This window comes from Clupea harengus, chromosome 4 (genome assembly GCF_900700415.2).
Source record: "Clupea harengus chromosome 4, Ch_v2.0.2, whole genome shotgun sequence".
In the NCBI taxonomy this organism is placed as follows: Eukaryota; Metazoa; Chordata; class Actinopteri; order Clupeiformes; family Clupeidae; genus Clupea; species Clupea harengus.
Window position 1 is genome coordinate 15,299,212 of NC_045155.1, and position 20,513 is coordinate 15,319,724.

Below are 20,513 nucleotides of genomic sequence, written 5' to 3' on the forward strand. Positions count from 1 at the left end.
AGTCTCATCACCGCTGAACCTCTGAGTTATGGGAAAAGACACTTATGACTTCGGGTTGTTCTTGGCCCCTAGGTTTCAATTTGTGTGAACTCACAATTCGACAAAGAAAGTGATCTGTGCTCTCATGCTTCTGTTGCACAACAGGCCATGTGTAAGACGTGCCTCGAGGACTTAAATAACAAAGATAGACATGAATGTGGTGTCTAGTTCCACCCTTTGTGTTTGGGTGTCTGATGACCAAAAAAACAAAAAACCCAAAGCCCATGAGTGCAATTGAGCAACTCTTCAAACAATTGAAGCCTGGGATTTTTAAGAATGGAGCAATCATCATCTCAAATGACCACAGTTGTAAAGTAGACAAGTACATTTACTCAAGTACTGTACTTAAGTGCTCAGCATTTATCTGGTGTGTCTGTTGATAAAATGGTATATAAAGTAGTTCAAACTACCTCCCAACTCCAGCAACTACAAAAGTAACATGCTAACACACTGATGCTTTAGTATTAATAATCTAGTGAGGTCATATATAAAATAATGTATCAAAGGGACCAAACCAGTACTTTTACTTAAATACTTTAACCAATTTATTTTGCTAATACTTCTGTACTTTTACTTACGTAGGATTTTTTTATGCAGGACTTTTACTTGTAATGGAGTAGTTTTACATTGCTGTATTGGTACTTTTACTTAAGTAAAGGATCAGAATACTTCCACCACTGCTTTCATCTCATAAGTGACACCACCACTGGCCTAGCAGGAAGTGGATGTATTCATCGGTGTCAGAGAGGGGCGTGGGCTGCCTTTTTGGTTCGATGGCATACAAAGAATATAATCTATGTGCACAAGCATAATAAGCTCTTGTCAACATCCACTCCTCTGGTGTGAGATCTCACTGCAGGACCAGCCTCTGGACCGAGGCCTGGACCACAGACCGACTCCACTCCGGTCTGCAAAATGTAGCAGCCTCTCCTCAAATATTTGACGGCGCAGAGAGGCATCCTTCAGCTTGTGGTTTCTCAGAGAGAAGAAGTGGAGGGAAGCAAGTAGATAAAAAAAAAATGTCCCTCCCAGAATAAATCTGAGTATATGATGCCATTCGTTTGTCTGCTTTCTGCTTTCACTGTTAAAATAACCTCGTAAGGCCAACAAAGTGAGGGTGAGTCCTCACCCACCCAGGGATGGCGTGATACAGCAGCTTGTTCATTTTTTCCCTTTCGTACCTGAATCCTGACGTGAAAAAAAAAATAGGGAGAGCCTGAACCAAATGCTGGGATTTTGGGAGGAGTGCGAAGTGAGAACGAGGGACCGTTCTTTTTCCCTGAGAATCGGCAATCTCCTCAGCGGTTACGTAACCAGCCCAGAGAAAGAGCTCAGAGTTTCCCCTCTCTTCTCCCTCTCCCTCTCTGCTTTTCTCACTCACTCACTCTCCACCCCAGCTGGGCTACTCCTTTCAGTCAGGGATCCATGGGCGCCAGCTCCCTGTGGAAACACAAGAGCTGGATGCTCCTGCCCACAATGGGCTGGTGATTAACCATAGCACGATGTATAGAAGAGCATGTTAGGATAGATGTGTATTCCCACACTGGGGTCTTTACATAACACATATTATGTATAGAGTACTGTTAGTGGTTAGAAAAGAGGTATGTAAAAAAGAAGGACGCTAACTATCCCAAGATGCAGGGGAGGTTGGAGATTGCCTCTGGATCAATGGAGAGGGAGAGACAGAGGACCGTGTCATTTCCTGTTTTAAGAGATATGTGTCTCCCCAGGTAGATGTAGAAATATGGGCTACAGCTGCAGAAACTGCCGCTCTTGTAGATGAGCGAATTTATGGCCCAAGTGTCTCGGAGTTAAGCACAGGCTAGCTGTACTGTGGTAGGAGGAAAGCTAGACAAAGTTGAAAACAGTATACAAATGTGTGTAAATTATACACATTTTCATATTTTTCTTCTTTTCTATCACAAATAATTTGACAAAAACACAACATTGTCATGCAGGCTTAAGGTTCTCTGCTCAGGGCTTCCAAAGGTCAGTTAAATGAAAGAAGTATCTTTTTACACCCAGGGTGAAATGTATAAATGTCAGCTACTGTCACTATTCGTCATTACACCAGTGATCTCATAAAAAAAAGACACTTTGACGTGACCACTCCTTCTGTGTCCGCATTCACTTCATGAACTTCATAAACGGCTTCAGAATAAATTCATCATTGTGCTAATATGCTACAGTGGTATGGTTGGGGGGGGGATGTGAAGAAACCTGTCTGCATTTCCAGACTATGAAGTCTATCTGCCAAGTGGGTATGCATGCTGTAATTATTCTGAATAAGCTTTTACCAAAAGCTGGAGCCAGAGTCTGAGATTTCAGAACAGATAAGACCTCTTAACGATGTTCTTCTTGTGGCCAAAACGGCACACATGTCAGCCATTGAAGTCTAAAGCATTTGCATATGATGATGAAAACAATTTACAGCTATTACATTTGGCTGACTCATATAGATGAGATGAGACACTTGTTTAACGGAGACAGCTTAAAGTCTTACACAGCAGACTGGATTAGAAGTTTCCAGAAATGTGTTCACAGTTGTTTATCACAGAATACAACATATCCAATCACTAAATGAGAATGAAATGGTTTGACCTCAGGGTTTTTCAAAATCCAAGGTACAGTCCCAAAAATGAATTGAAACGGCATCTCGGAATGTTCAGTGGGGTTTAGAATGTAGGCTTCAAAGCATGAGGTCATGCAGGATGCTCCTAAGTGCGTTCTACCACCAGTCCTGCTAAATTTGGAATCGGCTTGACTTGGTGAGTAGGTGTGAGATATGAGAGAGGAGTATGCTTTTCTGTCTGGGGGGAACATGGCCGTGGTACATTATGCCGAAGTGCGAGCTCTGACACTCCTCTGATGGACTCTGCGGTCACCTCTGCAAATATTATTGCATTTTCTGACATACACATAATTGTTGAACATCTAGAAGCTTCTTTGAGGGTGTAGAAATAAAAAAAAAGGATTTGTCTGAGGCCCACTGTCATTGTTTTTTTTGTTTTTTTTTATGTGAGCGACCATGTTTCTCACAGTCTGGAGGTAATGCAACTGTGTTGGGACATACACAGTAAGTTCAGACACGTCATTTACGAGAGCAGTGGTAATAAGGTAAAAAAAGGCTTGTGAGCGTTTAATCACGAGAGAAAATGTTTGGTTTAGATGATCAAGCCAGTTCCATCTGGAGCAGAGAGGTACCAGATAAAACCAGACACTGAAAATCATTACCATGTGAATGTTTTAAGAGGTGAAGTGGGAAGGCAGCTCAGACAGACAGGGAGGGGGGTGGGGGGCTCATGAGCCACTTGCAATGCTGAGAAACCTGGAGGCAAGCATGAAAGGACAGGAAAAGTCTTCATGGAGGCTGGCAAGTAGACCTTTCCGGATTATTACCCCTTAATGATGATATGCGTTGATTGTACTGTGACCCGACAGAAATGTGATAGCACATGGCAAAGCTAGATGAAAAACAAACAAAAAGAAATAAAAGAACTAGAACGTGTGCATGTGTGTGTGTGTGTGTGTGTGTGCCTGTGCGTGTGTCTGTGTGAGTGTGTGTGTGTGTGTGTGTGTGTGTCTGAACACAGCCTCCCAGATGCAGACTGTGGCATAGCTGACCTGTAACTACAGGCTGGGAATGTGGCCTATGGACAACTAGTGATACGTTTCCCCGGCCTGTGTCCTGTCTGGCCCGGCTGCTGTGGGGCCCACAGGGGACCACCACTGGGTCATCACCCTCAACTGGGTCCGGGCCTGATGGAATCTATTAAGATCAGATGGACATTCACTAAGAGGTTCCCTCACCACTGAATGTATACTCAAGATGTTCACTGTTCTTTCCTTTCTAGCAGACATCATTTGCCTGAGTTGAAAAGAAGTGAATTAAAAGTCACTCAAGCACGTTTTTATTTTATATTCAGTTTTGACATTTTCTAATGGATAATTACTCATGGAGCCAATGAGGCTTTCCAGTAGAACAGCACAACCCCTCAGTCCCCACAGTCCGGTGAGTGGCTGAGTATATCTGCCGCGGTGACAGCTAAGTAAGGCGTTAGCCCACAGTTCCAGTTAAAAGCTGAAGAATGCATATCTGTTCCCTGGCCTGCCAGGCACGCCATCCCGTGTCCATAGACACCTGCCAACCTCGCTTTGTCGGCTGCCAGCACTTCATGCTTTCTAGGGGAGCATGTGGTTATGGAAGCTGGGAAGGTTTTGTGTTGTGTGTTTTCTTTTTTCTTTTTTCTCTCTCAGACATTAGCTGGTATCCTGGCACACTCAAATCGAGACCCGTGCCAACATGCCCCCTCATTGAGACTTTGCCCTCGGGGGGAAGAAAAAAAGGGAATGCCCCTTTCAGAACCTGGGCCCCTCGAAACAACTCCATCAACATTCTCCCTGCCAGCTTTCTGCTGTTGTTTTGCAAATCTTTGCTTTCCTCTACACTGCCTGTTCCCCTAAACCAACTAATTACTATTAAAGAGAATATGGCACACAAGACAATATTATGTAAAAGCCCTCAATTTAACTTCTGCAAGACATTAAACAGGAAAAGAGGATGGAATTAAATACTCCTTTCAATAATTTGTCACCCACTCCCAGCCCCACTATCTCCCCCTCACTGGCCTGTGTCTGTCAGAGATGTTTATTTAACTCTGGCGTATAAACTCTGTGAAATGAAGCACAATGGAAAGTCAGGAGGCCTGTCCACTCACCTTAGGGATTTATTGCAAGAAATGTGGAGCCAGGGGGAGGGAGGAGGAGTTCGTCTGTCTGAAATTTTATTCCTCCTCAGCAGATGCAGCTGCCTGTATTTGGGCCGATTATCACCAGCTCCCACCATTTCTAGACAACACGTTTCATCAGGTGAGGGGGAGAGTATTTGTGTCTAAAATGTTGCAGTGGATCAAACAGGGAGGGGGATTATGGCATGCCATAACTCACACTGTCATTCTCCTCACCCCAGGCTGAGAAACGTCCAACTGGTTTTCCTGTAAATTTCTGTGTGTGTGGTTGTGTGTGTGTGTGTATGTGTATGTGTATGTGTGTGTGTGTGTGTGTGTGTGTGTGTGTGTGTGAGTGTGTGCGTGTGCATGTGCATGTGCGTGTGCGTATGTGTACATGACAGGAGACATTTCTCTTGGTTGGTAAAGTTTAATGGGCCTCATATGACACAGCGTGGAATCTCTGCTCCCTCTGTGAATCATGCCAATCTGCAACTGATTCCTCCCTCCTTTTGAAGCAGCCGGGAAGCTTCCAGACACAATACGAAATACTAAGACTACCATCAATCCAGTTTTATTTTGGTAGGCCATCATTTAAAATCAACAAGGCATCTGCTGACACGGTTGAAAATACATAGACTAGGTTGGGACTAGGTTTAGGATCAGGTCATGACCAAGTTTAGCTGTTGCTGTAGACAGCAGTGTCACACCCCGCGGGGCAGCAGGGCCTTGTGGCTAACCCTAAGCTGGTTACAGCGCCTCAGAGAGCCTGGTGCCAGTGGGGAAACATGACAGAGGACTCATGGCAGAGAGGCCTCCGCGGCCCCATCTGTGCTCGCTCGCCCGCCCGCTCACTCCCTCTTTCACCCCCTGACCCGCCTCCCTGTCTGTCTCTGTCACTCTTTTCTTCTTTTTCGTTTTCTGTCTCTACTTTCTTTTTCTCTCACTGTATCTTGAGAACATTAAGTCTTTCACATGGTCTCTTCCGATTCTCTTTTTTTATAAACACAGACTATTGTTCTCTCCCTCCTCCTCTCCCCTCGCCCAAACTGGAAAGTCATATCTGCCATGTGTTCAGCCCTGAAGGTGCTATTGAAGGGACACATATAAAACAGTCCAGAAACCCAATAGAGGCTTTAATTCTTCTAAGGATAGTTATACCTTGCTCATCCAGTCAATGAAGTTACTATGCTACTTCACTGCACTTCAGTTCGCTAACCTTAGCCTTAGCCAAATCGCAGATCGCTATTTACTCTCTACTCCAATCTCCCTAATACACATTATCCATAAGCTATTTCTGTAGGCATGATTGGTGAAATCTATATCACTGTCACGCTGGTCATGTGTTTGGACTACTCTTGACATGAGCACAGCTCTTATGTCATCCAGTGGACAATGAAGCCAGTGTTGATGCAGTTTAGAATGTGGGTTTCCCATCTTGGGTTTCTCAACAGTGAGTATATCAGGGAGCTGATCACCTGCCCCAAGCCTAATTAAGGGCCTGGCTGAGAGGCAGGGCAGAGGGTTTACATGCAGGATGCATTTTCATTGCATTAAGTATGGATGAGAAGACGAGCAGCAGGTTGCACAGTAAAGGTTTTTTTTCACCGGACCTCGGCGTAAATGATTTAGCGATATGTGACTGAACATAGGGTCTCCTTCTGTACGCTCTTCTGAAGAGGATGTCAGCCTGCGGGTGATTTTGTGATACTCTACATCTTGTGCTTTTTCACCGACTGTATATTTGTTTTCTTTGTTAGCATATGACAGCAAACATTCCCTCCCTCAGTTATGAAAGAGACATGCAATGAGTGCATGTGTGTTTCCAGTGGAACCTGTAGCAAAGTCAAAGTAAAGCCCATGGGGAATTGAAAGGTAATGAAGTTTTTTTTCAAAGTACTCACAGCCTCTAATTACTTCCTCACTGGGCAACTAACTTGTTTATTTTCCTCTTAAAGGGACACAGCAGGCTGATAATGTGCTCCTCGGACAATTTATTCCCTTTAATGCCACACTAAAATATTGTGTCTTGTTCCGCTTGTGTCCAACTCCAGGACATCTCCGGCATGCCACCCAGAAGCGGGGTCAGCCACGGTGCTGGTGTGCGCTTCTACGCCGTAAGTGGCCAAGCAATGGGCATGGCAAAGAGTGTAATTGCCATAAATGACTGCCAGAATCCACTTGGAAGTGCAAAGCGGGCAAACACAACTGATTAATGGAGAACCTGTTTGTTCGAGTGTCCTATTTAATTACGCAGTCAATTTATCATAATTATGCCATCTCTTCGTCATGTGGGAGGTTGGGTGGAGGGGCATTGGGGGTTGGGTGGTGTGACCAGGGTCACCAGGGTCCCCAGGGCTTGGGTGCTGTGCTGCAGTGCCTATTCGCCCCCCCTACGTGATCTCCATGATCTCAGCCTTGCCTGATCATTTCTCCCCTCAGTTTCTTTCTGCTTCTTTCTTCCACCATTCCTTCACTCTCTTTCTCTTTTTCCTCTCTACCCTCCTCTACTTCTTTCCCTTCCTGTCTTCAGCTCTGCGTCCCCTCCTGTCTTTCCCCTCCTTTTCCTCTCCTCCCTCTGAGTTGTGCGTCTGACTCAGGGCTGATCTGAAAAGTACCGCTGACTCACAGCCAGTCGTAACAGATGACTTCCATCCACTCATAATTAATGCTCACTCACTCACTCTGAATTTCTTGGTAAATCTTGTTGTGCTGAAATCTTTTGGGTTGTGTGTAACTGTGAGAGAGAGAGAGAGTGTGTGTGTAGTGTGTGGGTGTGTTTGTGTTTCTGTCTCATGTGTGTTCATTTGTCCGTCTGGAGATTGCTAAGAAGGAGCTTAATCATAACAGACGATGATTAAATGGTGCAAACCACAGCTTTAAAGACTTCTAAGGAAGATGGTAGGGAGTGAACCTCCCCTCCCGTGGCCACGCTCACCCACATGTCATACATGTCCAAATCAGTGTCAGCCCAATGGAGGACCAAGGTGTGGATTACTTCCAGATAGCAGTCAGTAGAGTCATGGCTCCATGTTTTATTGAACTATCTGCAGTCCTGAGACTGACCAATAGTGCTACTGTACAAAGTCCTAGATGTGAGTCACGGCTCTGAAAATGAAGACAGTCGGTTCATGAACTTTAATGAGGAGAGGTGAATGATCCTGACAGGGTAATTACGAGATGATTTTCAGCACACGCCGTATTTGAAAACTCCCTGTGAACTTCAGTCCAACACACACACACACACACACACACACACACACACACACACACACACACACACACACACAAACACACACACATTTCACAATTCATTTAGATGTGTCAGTGGAGGTTCATTTTAGGAACACACACATAGGCTCACACACCCATAAACATACACACTCTCCCTCTTTCACACACACACTCACACAATTATTTTGAACGTGTCAGTAGAGGTTCACTTCTACACAGCTGTTGCTGCTAAAGTAATTAAGACACTGGAGAGATACCTGTGGAATGAGGGAAGCAATAACAGTTGTCACCATGGACATGCTCTCCCAGTCTCCAACACACCTGTCCTAATAAAGCCAGCCAGAGGATTCTATTTATGGCATTTCATGAGGAAGCTCTTATTTGGCACGCCAGAGTGGGTCCCATCAGTGCAACTCTCACACGGTGCCCTTCACTACCTCTCTTCCCTCCCTTTCTCTCTCCCTCTCTCTCTCTCTTTCTCTTCTCCTCCCTCCCTTTCTCTCTCTTTGTGAATGGTGATTAAAAACATACTGAAGAGAGAAGGCTGTGAAAGAAAGGAAAAAAAAAAGATGGGGGGGGGGGCCCCCCCCCCCCCCCCCCCCCCACTCATCCCGTCTGGGATGCGAGCAAGGCTGCTTCCTGTGGAGCATTCTTCACAGCTCCCTGTGGTTCCCGGCTCTCCCGCTTGGCTAGACATCACAAGCCCCAGCCAGACACCACAACATGATGTTTTTCAGCTATTTTCATAGCGGTGACCACATGCTGTAATTTAGCCGAATTAATCCACTAAACGAAGGGAGACGGAGAGAGAGAGAGAGAGAGAGACACAGAGAGCAGAGAGAATGAGTGTGTAGGCAAGATGTGTTATATGGGTGTCTCTTTTCCAACACCCCCTTCTCGTTCCCTCCACCCATTCCAGAGAAGAAGCCCTGTCTTGTCTGCCTGTCTGGGACTACTCTAACGCCACTGACTCTTCTTCAGTGGAAGTGGAATTCCACCCCCCCTGCACACACACACACACACACACACACACACACACACACACACACACACACACACACCTCCTGTACCTCCTCCTCCTCCTCCTGTAGTCCGGTGTCTGGGAGCATACCAGGCTCAGAGCTCTGGGTGTGATATAAGAGACAGCGTGGCAGTCTGGTGGACGGTGCCCTGACCACTGGGGTGGTTTGCCCTGGATGGACGTGCAGCTGGCCTGGTTGTGCCCCGCACTGACACACAAAGCCATATTTGTGACTTGCGTTCAGTGTGACAGTGTGATGTTCACATGGGGACGGTGCGTTATGAGACAACAACTTCACTCCTCTCACACTCTATTCTATGCACTGAACCTGAGAGCAGTGCTATGCTCTGTGTAGCTGATGCAATTTCATCATCGGTTTCATACCGAGTGAGGTCTTATTTCCTTTGACTCATGATGTGAAGTCCACATGTAATTGTTTCCAGGGATGGAAATGATTTCTGATAAATATTGTTTAAATATGTATAAAACACCATTTTTATATTTGTCCTTGAACTTGTAAAAATGATCTGTTTCGAGTTCCCCTGAAATTGTGTTTTTGAAGTTAAATCTACAATATATTTTATGTCTGAAATTCTTTACCTACAAAATCATCCTTGTATTACTGTATCTTTGCCAATCTCCTATGATTACTTGGTAGCTGGGTCAGGGTCCACCCTCCTTCTCCTTCTGCTGTACTAAGACATCAGGGTAACGTGAGACACATGCAGGTGGCAGTTGCTACAGGGCCTGGGACAATGGAGCTGGCAGCCATAGTTAGATCACAGACATATGACACTGTTCAGATGAATACACCCCCAAAACCTCAAGCTAACAACCTGTATGCCCTCATCTCTATATATCTCTCCCTTCTTCTTTCTCTCGTTCCCTCTCTCTCTTTCTTTCCCTGTCTCCTTCTCTATCTCTCTTTCCCTCTCTATCTCTCTTTCCCTCTATCCCTCTCTTTGTTGTCAGGCTGAGAAGGGGTATGCATTAAATCAGTGCAAAGTGGAAAACTGGTCTTGACATGAAATAGGTCTTCTAAAATTCAAGCAAAAAACACCCTGGAAAGTTGAGCACAATGAGTGCAATATGACCTTGATGAGCCTTTTCACTTTCAACAGAATAAAGAAAGGAGTGAGAATTAAGCCAAAAAGATCACCAGTGATAAAATCTATGAATCATTATGTGTCATTCCAGGACTTATTTTTAGCAGAGAGTGTGTGTGTGAGAGAGCGTGTGTGTGTGTGTGTGTGTGTGTGTGTGTGTGTGTGTGTGTGTGTGTGTGTGTGTGTGTGTGTGTGTGTGTGTGTGTGTGTGTGTGTGAGAGAGAGAGTGAGGGAGGTCAAGAGCAGCTGAGCTTGTCTGGCTGGTTCAGGCATCAGGATTCACACAATTCAGCTGTTAGCTGGAGGGCATGCTGTCAGCTAGCACATCTGCTAATGCTAAGCTCTGCCTAGTCTCTCTCTCTCTTTGTCTGTGTGTGTGGGGGGGTTGGTGGGTGTTTGTGACTGAAAAAGAGAGTAAAACATGACATAACTGTCACACTGGGTTCGTACCATTTTGATGCCAGTTGAGTGAGCCTCCATCAGGGGTCAGAGTGAACAAATAGCTCCAGATATCATGTTGTAAAATAGGCCACAATGGGTCAGTAAATGGTCAGAGCAACCGTGCACATAACTTTTGACATACTATAGCTGTATAAAAGAAAGGACCCAGAGGAGTATCTTCAATAGCTATATACAGACAATCAGAGGCATGCGGATCACATGTTACTGTCAGACATTCCTCCAACTGGAGAGATCCACCAATGGCCGATAGCCCACCCAGGTGGAGAGAGGTGCAAGAGGTTGTAAGGACTGCATCGTCTCCTGGCCTTAATGGGGTACCTAATCGGGTCTATAAAGGAGCGCCTGATGTTTTGACCTGATGATCTAAATTAATGGAGATTGTATGGAAAAAAAAAAACAATTCAGAGGATGTTGTGTCAAGCTGCTGGTATTTTCATTCCAAAGGAGAAGACAGCCGATTTAGGTGCCTATCGGCCTTCAGAATGTGGAAGGAAAGATCTTCTTAGCAAGGTGGTTGGTCTCCTATCTGAAGGTAGACAGATTGACAGACATTGCCATGTAGAAAGCCGTAATCCCAGGGTTTTCTTGATGTTTGGAACATAGTATCATGATTTGGCATCAATGTCAGGCAGCCAGGACAGAAGGCACGGAGGCACGGAAAAGCGAATGCTTTTGGATCGGTGCCACACAGTCTGGTGTGGAAGGTATTCAGTTACTCTCAGGTCCCCAAGAAGATTTCAGCATCAGTCAGGACATATTTTCGAGGATATTTAGTTGTGCTTTAAGCATGGGGTAAGACTACTTTAACACAATAACTATACCACGTCCTGGTATCATTTGGAGATCATGGCTAGATGTACCATTCCACCATTGGCGCTACAATTCCACATTGAATGACCGAAGAGAGGTTTCAGAGCTTAGACAATTCAGAAACAGGGAAGAAGTGGAATCCACGAGAAGCAGTTCAACATGCACAAGGTGCATAACAGCATAAAGATATCATTGGGCAGGTAGAGAGAGGAAGAGCAGGGTTTGGTCTATGTGACAGTTGGAAAGCATGGGGTAAGACTACATTGCCAAAGAGGAGACAGATGGTAACTAGCTTTGAGGAAACTAGATAAGCAGCAGTGGCTTCTCGAGCAAAGCAATGGATGAACTGGCATGATGTTGAGATGGGCTATGGACGCTAACCACATTAAATTCATTGTTGGAACCATTTATGATGTCCTCCCAACCCTGCAGAACCTCAGTCAGTAGATGGGTGAAGATGGAAGCTGCAAGTTGTTGGCCCATTAAAACATATTCTGTCTCGGTATACAACTAGCCTGACCCAGAGTTGCTACACATGGAGACATAATCAGGTTTTTAAATCATTTGCGTTTGTTAGCCAATAAAGGAGTTGAGGTTAACTCTTTGCCGAATGTGTCCTAACCCATGGAGTATGGAGGGGGGTGGGTATGGGACGCCAGACACCATTGTTGAGCCTTCTTGAGGTGTCATGGGCCTAATTCAACGAAACGCTGATGAAGGATGGTGCCTGCTTGAAAACCTTGAAAAATGCTCACAAAGACAGCTTTGTTGATGTTGCTGTTTTTATATCCTGTATGCTGCTCAGGTTCTATGGTTGGGCAGTCATGTTGTTGTGCAGTTGTGAGCTACAGACAATGCATGTTGCACCATGAACCTTTACGAATTCCGGGTACAACATGCGGTGTGTGTGGTGGCTGTCACCAACCAGCATATACAATCAAAGGCAAAAGGAAAACACAATATGTCATTTAACTAGATGTTCTTAACTAATGAACTAAAGGGGAGTGTGTATATGTGTGTAAGTGAGAGAGAGAGTGTTTGTGTTCGAGCCTGCATGCTCGAGTGTGCGCTGTGGGATCCGCGCCAGAAAGAATGTGTGTGTGTTTCTTTGTTCAGTAATTCTGCGTGCATGTGTGTGTACGGTCATGTGAGATCAGACAAAGAAACTAGCCTATATGAAGCGTGAAGTTTCCAACGTATGGGTAATTGGTGTGATTACGGAGCCAAGTTAGGAGAGCAAAATGGTGCTGTAAGAAAGAGAGTTTGTTACGTCTGCCCCGAGCAGACTACACGGTAAAGGGAGACCTTACGTCCGAGAGCTTGAGAGCAGTAGAGGGAAGAGAGGGAGGGCCTGCTCCCTGAGAACAGGGAGAAAGAGAGGGTAGCTGCGCCTCTGTAAGAGCGGTGAGAAAACGAAGTGGGTTGCAGGTCCCCTATAAGAACTCTAGGTGATTTGGGGTCTTGTTCACCAGGTCAGGGGCGTAGTTCAGGTGACATCAGGCTACTGTTACAGTGATTGATTGGAGGAGAGACTGACTGTTTACGTTAGTTCCTGATTAAACCACACAATGAACCAATTCCAGGTGTGCCAACACTGCTCAGGATCTGTGGTTGGGCAGTTGTTAATTCTTAAGGTTGTTGTATGTGTACTTGTATGTGACAGTGAAAGGATTGGCTGCTGTGGGAAGCCCCCAACCAATAGCACAAGGAATTTAACATCTTTTCCTGTATTAGCCAATACATTTTGCATTCATGCAAACGATGTTTACTTCAGGACTGCCAAACCATTGTAAGCTGTTATTTTCAGATCATGTCTCACAATTAAAAAAATCCAATGAAAAAATATTAAAATTAAGTAAAAAGCAGAAGTTGATATTGATATGCAAGCTGATATAATATTTTCTTGTAAGTCATTCTTTCTGTAGCATTCATTCATTAACTTCCGCTATTGCAAGTGTATTCTGGTTCATGAACTGTAGTAAACTGTTTCTGTGTCTCCTCACTCATCATAAACTCAGGTCATCATGGTCTTATCATGCTGAGTCACAAAAGGAGCAGGCATTACATAAGTGCAGTATGCGAGGTAATGGTTTTATGGTGTGTTTATAGTAGACCGCTGTCTGCTGCACAGGTCCACAGTGAAAGTTTTATACTGTCACTGTCAACCAGCCAATAGGGTTATGCCATCAAAAGTTCCTGTTTCCCCTGGGGAAATCGATATAAAATTCAAACACCTATCTGTAAGAGATGATATAGATATCAGAGAATGTTACCCTCTATAAACTTGGGGATTGCATAATTTTTTACCACTGACACTCAGTGAACTTTTTAATCATGCCCCCTACTGTCATGTCCTGCAGTACCTGCCATCAACGGTTTAATCTGTAGATTTGTATTCCATTTCAGATAAGGTGGAACAATGGACATTGTGCCGGGAACACCCATGGAAAACTACCTTAAGATTGGATAGGATATGTTAAGGAAAATCAAAATGTCTCAGATGGAATCCTACTTTTTTTATAATTAAGATATAAGGAAAATCTCAATAACTCTAACTTCAATCTGACAATAGATTTGATAAACCTTCATAGATCAACACTAGACCACTGGTATCATTGATTATTACAATAAGCATGTGATAGTGATAATGTGAAGAGAAGTGTCTGAAGATGGCTGTGTACATGACTGTACTGGTCTACGATCATAATATGACAGAAACAGAAAGCTCCTGACGAGTTTTACCATATTCTGATATATTTTAAATGGCCTTAGAAAAGCTCAGATCACAACCTATAACGTTTTCAGCAGGCTGGAATGGCAGATTTTGCATGGTTTCAGCATTTGTCATGCTCTATATTGAAACGGATAATTATTTACTCAAGTTCTGATTTACGGGACATAACAGGAAAATTATCCAAGCTCTGTAGTACACAAGCTGCTCCACGGAAAAACAAAATAAACATGGTGCCATGCAGACACATATTGGCCTTCATAATTGAGTCAGATGAACCTATTGAGTCTGAGGCTAACACTGTTGTGCAACAGACAGGAGGGCTTCTTGGAACTAAATGGCTGTGTTTCAAGAGATATTTATCACTGTTCTTCACAAACCTCTGATTCACAGTAAACAATGTGGCATCTCCAGTTCTAAATCTAATTAAGATAACTGGGTCAGCTATATGCTTAGCCTGTCAGCTTTATATGAAAGGTTAACGGAGGGGAGGGGGGGACAAACCCACCATGATCCCCTGTTTTTATTCAATCGTGCTTTCTGAGAAACATTCCGGCTAATAGTTTTTTTGTTTTTCCCCTTCCACTTGACAGCAGATATCATGACACATTTTCCTGGTGGTTTCTGAGAGCAATTTTAGATTTGTAAAGCTAAAGAAATGAATGTGTTCATTTGAGAATAACCAATAGATCAAAGGAATGATACATTAGATTCATATTGGTTTGTAATCCGATCATTTACCGTTAGATAACAGCTTTGACAACAGTTTCAAACAGGCAAGTCAAATGATCATCCATTATTGACTGCACAGTCTTCACTTCAATCCACAGACCTACAGCCAGAGACAGTATAATCTATTCTGAGAAAGGATAGTTTTAAGTAGCATCATCTGATAGTCACATGATGCAACATTTGTTGCAGCCCATTTAGTGACAGCGCAAATGAATCACAAAAACAGAGATGCGGCTGTTGCTCCAACTTTGTAAAACAGTCCAACATGGGTGGACAAAAACAAGGTTGATGATATAATACGGGACAACAGCTTGAAGAAAACTAAAAACAAACTTTTTGCATCTCTCTCTGTTCAAGTGAGAAACTGTTTCAAGTTTTAAACTGTGATGTTTTTTTGTTAGAGGCTGGTTCCTGATTACCCACAAGGCAGCTCATTCTCAGGCAGCTCACTGTCTCGCCTTGATCTTCTCAAGCTAGACCACACCAGGACCAGATCTCTTCCTGAGTCAGCTGCCATGAGTCTGAACTCAAAGGCTTGATGAACTCTCCACTACAAGCTTTACTGTATCTACCCGGCACCAGAAAATCCATTTATCCAAATAAAATATTTAGGTCAATAGGAAGCTTATCATGTGTAATCAATTTTTACTCTGACCTACATCATGCTAAAAAACAAATGACGGAATATCATAAGGTGATCAGGCGACTTCTCCGGCCATTGGTCGAAGGATGGTAAACAAGTTAAATGTTCACCAGTGGAGGGAGGGCAGGGACGAAAAAGGCATCCTCTGTTTGGCCTTTGACAGGCGTTATAGAAAACAACTTAACCCAATCAGCCACTGGAAAGGGCTGGGACAACAGACTCAATTGCACTTACCAAGAGATGCACAATAGAGACACACAGACATGGATCTGAGGTTGGGGACATCAGCTACGGGGGTGGGGTGGGGTGGGGAATGCAGGGGACGGGGGTGGGGTGGGGGGGGGGTGGTACAGGGAGGGCGTGAACGCTTGGAGGCCCTTCTCCACTTGCAGTCCTGTGGTGTCCACCACTCGGTGAACAGCGAAACCTCAGACAGCTTCTCCAATGTGGTGGTGTGGAGCTCGTTCCACTTCCACTTTCCCCATGAGTCGTGCTCTCGCGACGCACAATGGCCGTTTGTGTGCCGATGGAAGCCACATGAATGTGTGTCCACAGGGCCAGCGGTTTACACTCACACAATCTGGACAAAAGCAGCTCTATGGAACGTCGACGCCGAAAAATATAGATGAGCTAAAACATTTACGAATGAAGGCCATTGTCATTGTTCGCCAAGACATCAGGAAACCATGATGGCTGTATAGTATCTCATTTGTGAGAAAACAAATACCATACTGTATGGGTCCATTGATAAGAAAATGGTTGTGGTGAAGAATTCGGGGGAAAGTCCCAGAGATTTGTATGAGCTGCATGTATGCCGAGCGGTGCTCTCCGTTGCTCCACGGTAAGAGACGACGTGCAAACAAAGAGCTTTTCTGGATATCCAAAAACATATTGACAGCCATATGAAATTGGACATGAAGAACAGCCTTTGGGCCTGACATGTTTCGACAGGTTTGATTCTAATCAGTTTACAACCCGAGAAATGTGCGAGAGTGCAAAAGACAGAGTGCATTAGAGTGCGTGTGTGTGACATCATTATGAGGTCATTGTGGTGGCAAAATTACCTCAGCGCGCCAGGTGTTTAAGGCAAACCTGGGTTTTTGGCATTTGCTGTAAATGTCAGCCTCTCTGCTGCCAACATCATGACGAAATGGGTTCCTATCCACCTTTGGTTTCTTGCGCAGTTTCAAGTTTAAAAGAAACAAAGAGGCCAACTGCACCTGCCTGGAAGGAAAAAAAACAGCACGCCTGCATGAAATATGAGACCATGTTTGCACTTTAATCATAGGTGTCTTGACAGCGTTTTGAGTTCAGGTCTGGTCAGCGGTGTTACACAGTGGAGTAACACAGGCCAAGCCTGTTTGGTCTACTAAGCAGCTGAGATCCATTTTGCATGTCACATGTCAAGGTTTCACCTGAGAGGCAAGCCAGTGAAAACGCTTCACAGAAGAAACTCTAAATACCAAATACCATTTACAGGACTATGTCTGTTCTGAACAGAATGATAAAGGCTGTGTTTACCATATGACCCCACACACTTGTGATGATAGAGCTCCCTGAATGCCACTGAATAGTCTACATGGGGAGGGTTGCCTATATTTGTGAGTGAATAATATGTAATGCTAGTTATGGGTGAAACTCCAGTATAAGACACACACACACACACACACACACACTATGTTGGTCTTTTCAAACTTCATATTTCAATGAAAATACACCCTCTGTTCATATTTCATTTTCCAAGTGGAGCACCACCTACGAATCTCATTGCCCCAGTTTTTGACTGGGAGCGGTTTTATTCCATGAAATCATTTCAGCGTTGGCTCTCTTGCATTAATTCCTTCATATCTTGCAAAAATATGTGCATACTTAGCTTCAATTATGACTTTCTTGGTCCAACAGAACACTTGATGAAGACAGCAATGGAACTGAGCAGACTTGTCAACACAATTTTGTGAAAAAAATGCTACATTGTGAACACATTTATGAGAAATCTGGGGTTTCTTTTGGGAGAGCTGTTTCCCAGAAGGTCTGCTGTGGGTTGGCGGCAGTCTGTGAGAAACAGCTGGGGTTTCCTCTTTCTCAGCGCTGCTTGTGGTGTACATTCAAAGACCCTTTGACCTTCCAACAAACATTATAGACAAGAATACCCTTTTTTCTTCAGAAGTTACAGAGTGTCTGGAAAATGTGAATCTGAATGAGCCCACTCAAATAAGTCATAGATAAGCATGCATATTCATTTTGAAAGAACCCTTCAATATTTTTCCCTTTCTGTAGCACATTGAATTTCAGTTCACAATATGTGGTCTACAGACAATGACCCAATCATTTAGTTTAATTTACATGCAAGTCAGCATGGTACTGCCTCCAATATGTGCCTACTGTGAACTGTATACCAAATTATACTGTGAACTCTAATGCAGTCTACAACAAGCTGCTCGTCGAGCTTTGCAACAACTACTTTCACAAAACTTCTCAAGCTACAGGTACTTTCACCACTCGTGGTGACTGGTGTGGAAATGAAAGCATCACAATTTGATGTCTATGCAGTGGCACTTGAAATTATGAAATATTACACAGGTAGACTTCATGCGGCCGCAGGTCATACATCTGGCCTCTCCACTGGCGTGTGTTTTCCACCGATGCCTGGAAACATTTGTCTACCTACTGAGGAAACTCAAGAAAGCTGTCAAGCAAGCTATCTTTAACAAGCAGGTGGTCAGGTCTTGTGCTCAAGTCGCTCGTGTAACCCCCATTCTGTTTGCCTCACAGAGCGTTGCTGGGGCAACAAGCGTCACTCACCAAATGGCCATGGCTACATTCTTGGATAAATAAATAATGCAGCAGTTATAAAACAGCCGTCCATTTAAAATGGGGATTACCACACTTGGAAACTGTCTGGGACACTCTGAAATTGAACTAAGGGCTCGCTGAAACCACCCCAGCCTAACCACAATATTCCCTGCCCTTCTTTGCATGGTCTTGTGCACAACAACCCCATAGACACCCATTTACCGTCAAAGTTTAGTTTAGAAATAAAGCTTTACTTGTGAATTAGCCCTACTGGCATGACTCAACCATCCCTCGGTGTCTTGGCGTGGCCTCTGATTCCCATTCCATGTGTGCTTGTTTCAGCGTTTGGGGTTAACAGGTGGCGACGAGATAATGGAAGATGGTTAGCACTCTGGAGGGGGAGAAAGCTTCCGAGACCCTCTTCTTCTTCTGGTCCCTTGTCCTTATGTGGCCAGGCAGCCCTGGACAGTGGACAGCCTGTCAGTTTCATGTGAAATGATGTGTGAAAGCACACTGGTGTTGACACAAGCCAGTAATGCCTTTACCAGGTCATCATAAGAGAGCACTGGGTTTTGTTTTTGTCATAAATCAGCACCGATAGGGCTAACCACCGAAGAGGAAGGGAGAAGGGGAAATGGGCATGTGAGCCTTTTCAATCAGAAAGCTGAATTGCGGCCCACTGAAACACTGCTTCACACAATTTCTTAGTTATCCAAATCCTTGATTGACTCAAATACTAGTAAATCCTGTTTTTGTGGATCTTATTAAGAGTCTGGCAGAGGCAAGAAAGAGAACCAGAGAGACAGAGAGAGAGAGAGATTGCATACATATCACTCAGGACCATTGATCATGATCTGGGGACTATAGGGGAAATTTGCAGACCAGAAATCCCCTGCCTTCAATATTGTGTCCAGTGCCTGTATTGTGTCTCTCCCTCAGTGCAGCAGAACCCGTCTGAACCTGCAGCTGTTGGACATTTTGTTCTCCTCTGTCTATAATGAAGCGCTGCAGTCACTGCAGGTTCTCATGATCTAATGGTTGGAGCGTGCAGGCACAGAGCTCACCGCTGTTTCGGAACAGCATCAGAGAGGTCTGTGTCTGTCCCTCGACAGATATGCTGTACATTTTTTTGAGACAATGTCATGAACTATAACGCCCCTATTATACAACAGGGTAATCAGACTTTACATTAAAACCTTGGACGGCAGAAGATGCAGATGCTCAAACAAAAACACACTGATTGAAGGTTTGATCAGTGGAAAGTGAAAGTGCAACAATCACTTTCAGATCAGCACATGAAACAAAACCTGCATGTCTTTTTCTCATTTGGTTAATGACAGATGTCTCCTATGGATCCTCCACTCAGTGTTGGGCTTCATGATCAAAAGTACACAGTATAGAGGCAATGAATGCAGCAGACTACATTAGACTAGAGGAGCAGACTTATCCCACCAGCTTTCATGAATGAATTACACCTCAGGCGTCTCTGAGTCCGGAAATCATTTTAACATTTCAACCTCACCATAAATGTTAGGTCAGGGCACAAAAACTACAGCAATGTTTCTTTTCTCTTTTTTTTTGTGCACAGCAGGGTCGTTTCTCTTATTTTTACTCTAAAGCTGAAATTACTGGTTAGGTGCATGAGTGCAACATACTTGAGAATAAATGTACTTTCAGGTTTTATTAAATTATCCAGAGCTGAGGTTTCCATTTGACTTCGGTGTCGATTCAGCATGGTTTCTTTGTGTGGCTCTTAGAGCATGGCCTCTGATGAAGGACATGGAACACCCTACACGGCGGACATAATGCATGGCCTGTTCTATGACAGATCGAAGAATGAAATTAATGGACTTTTTATTCACCTCACCACATTTGACTGATGATTTAATTATAACAAGTGTTAAATCTGAGCCTAAGCAGACTCATTCTTTGTGCGATAATTTACAACATACATATTGTTTTAACAGGAGCTCAGCTAAAACCCTCCTTTCCTCAGTAACTCTGGGTTCATTTACTTCAAAGAGACCTCTGACGCTGTAAAAATATGATGTATTTTCCTGTTGGAGGTCAGGACTTTGGCAGCGGGTCCCGTCTGCATACTTCACGTACGATGTTCAGAGACATGTTTTTTATATTTCAGAGCAATTCCTCATTTTCCAGAGTCTACTTGCATCGGAGAGAGAGAGAGAGAGAGAGAGAGAGAGAGAGAGAAAGA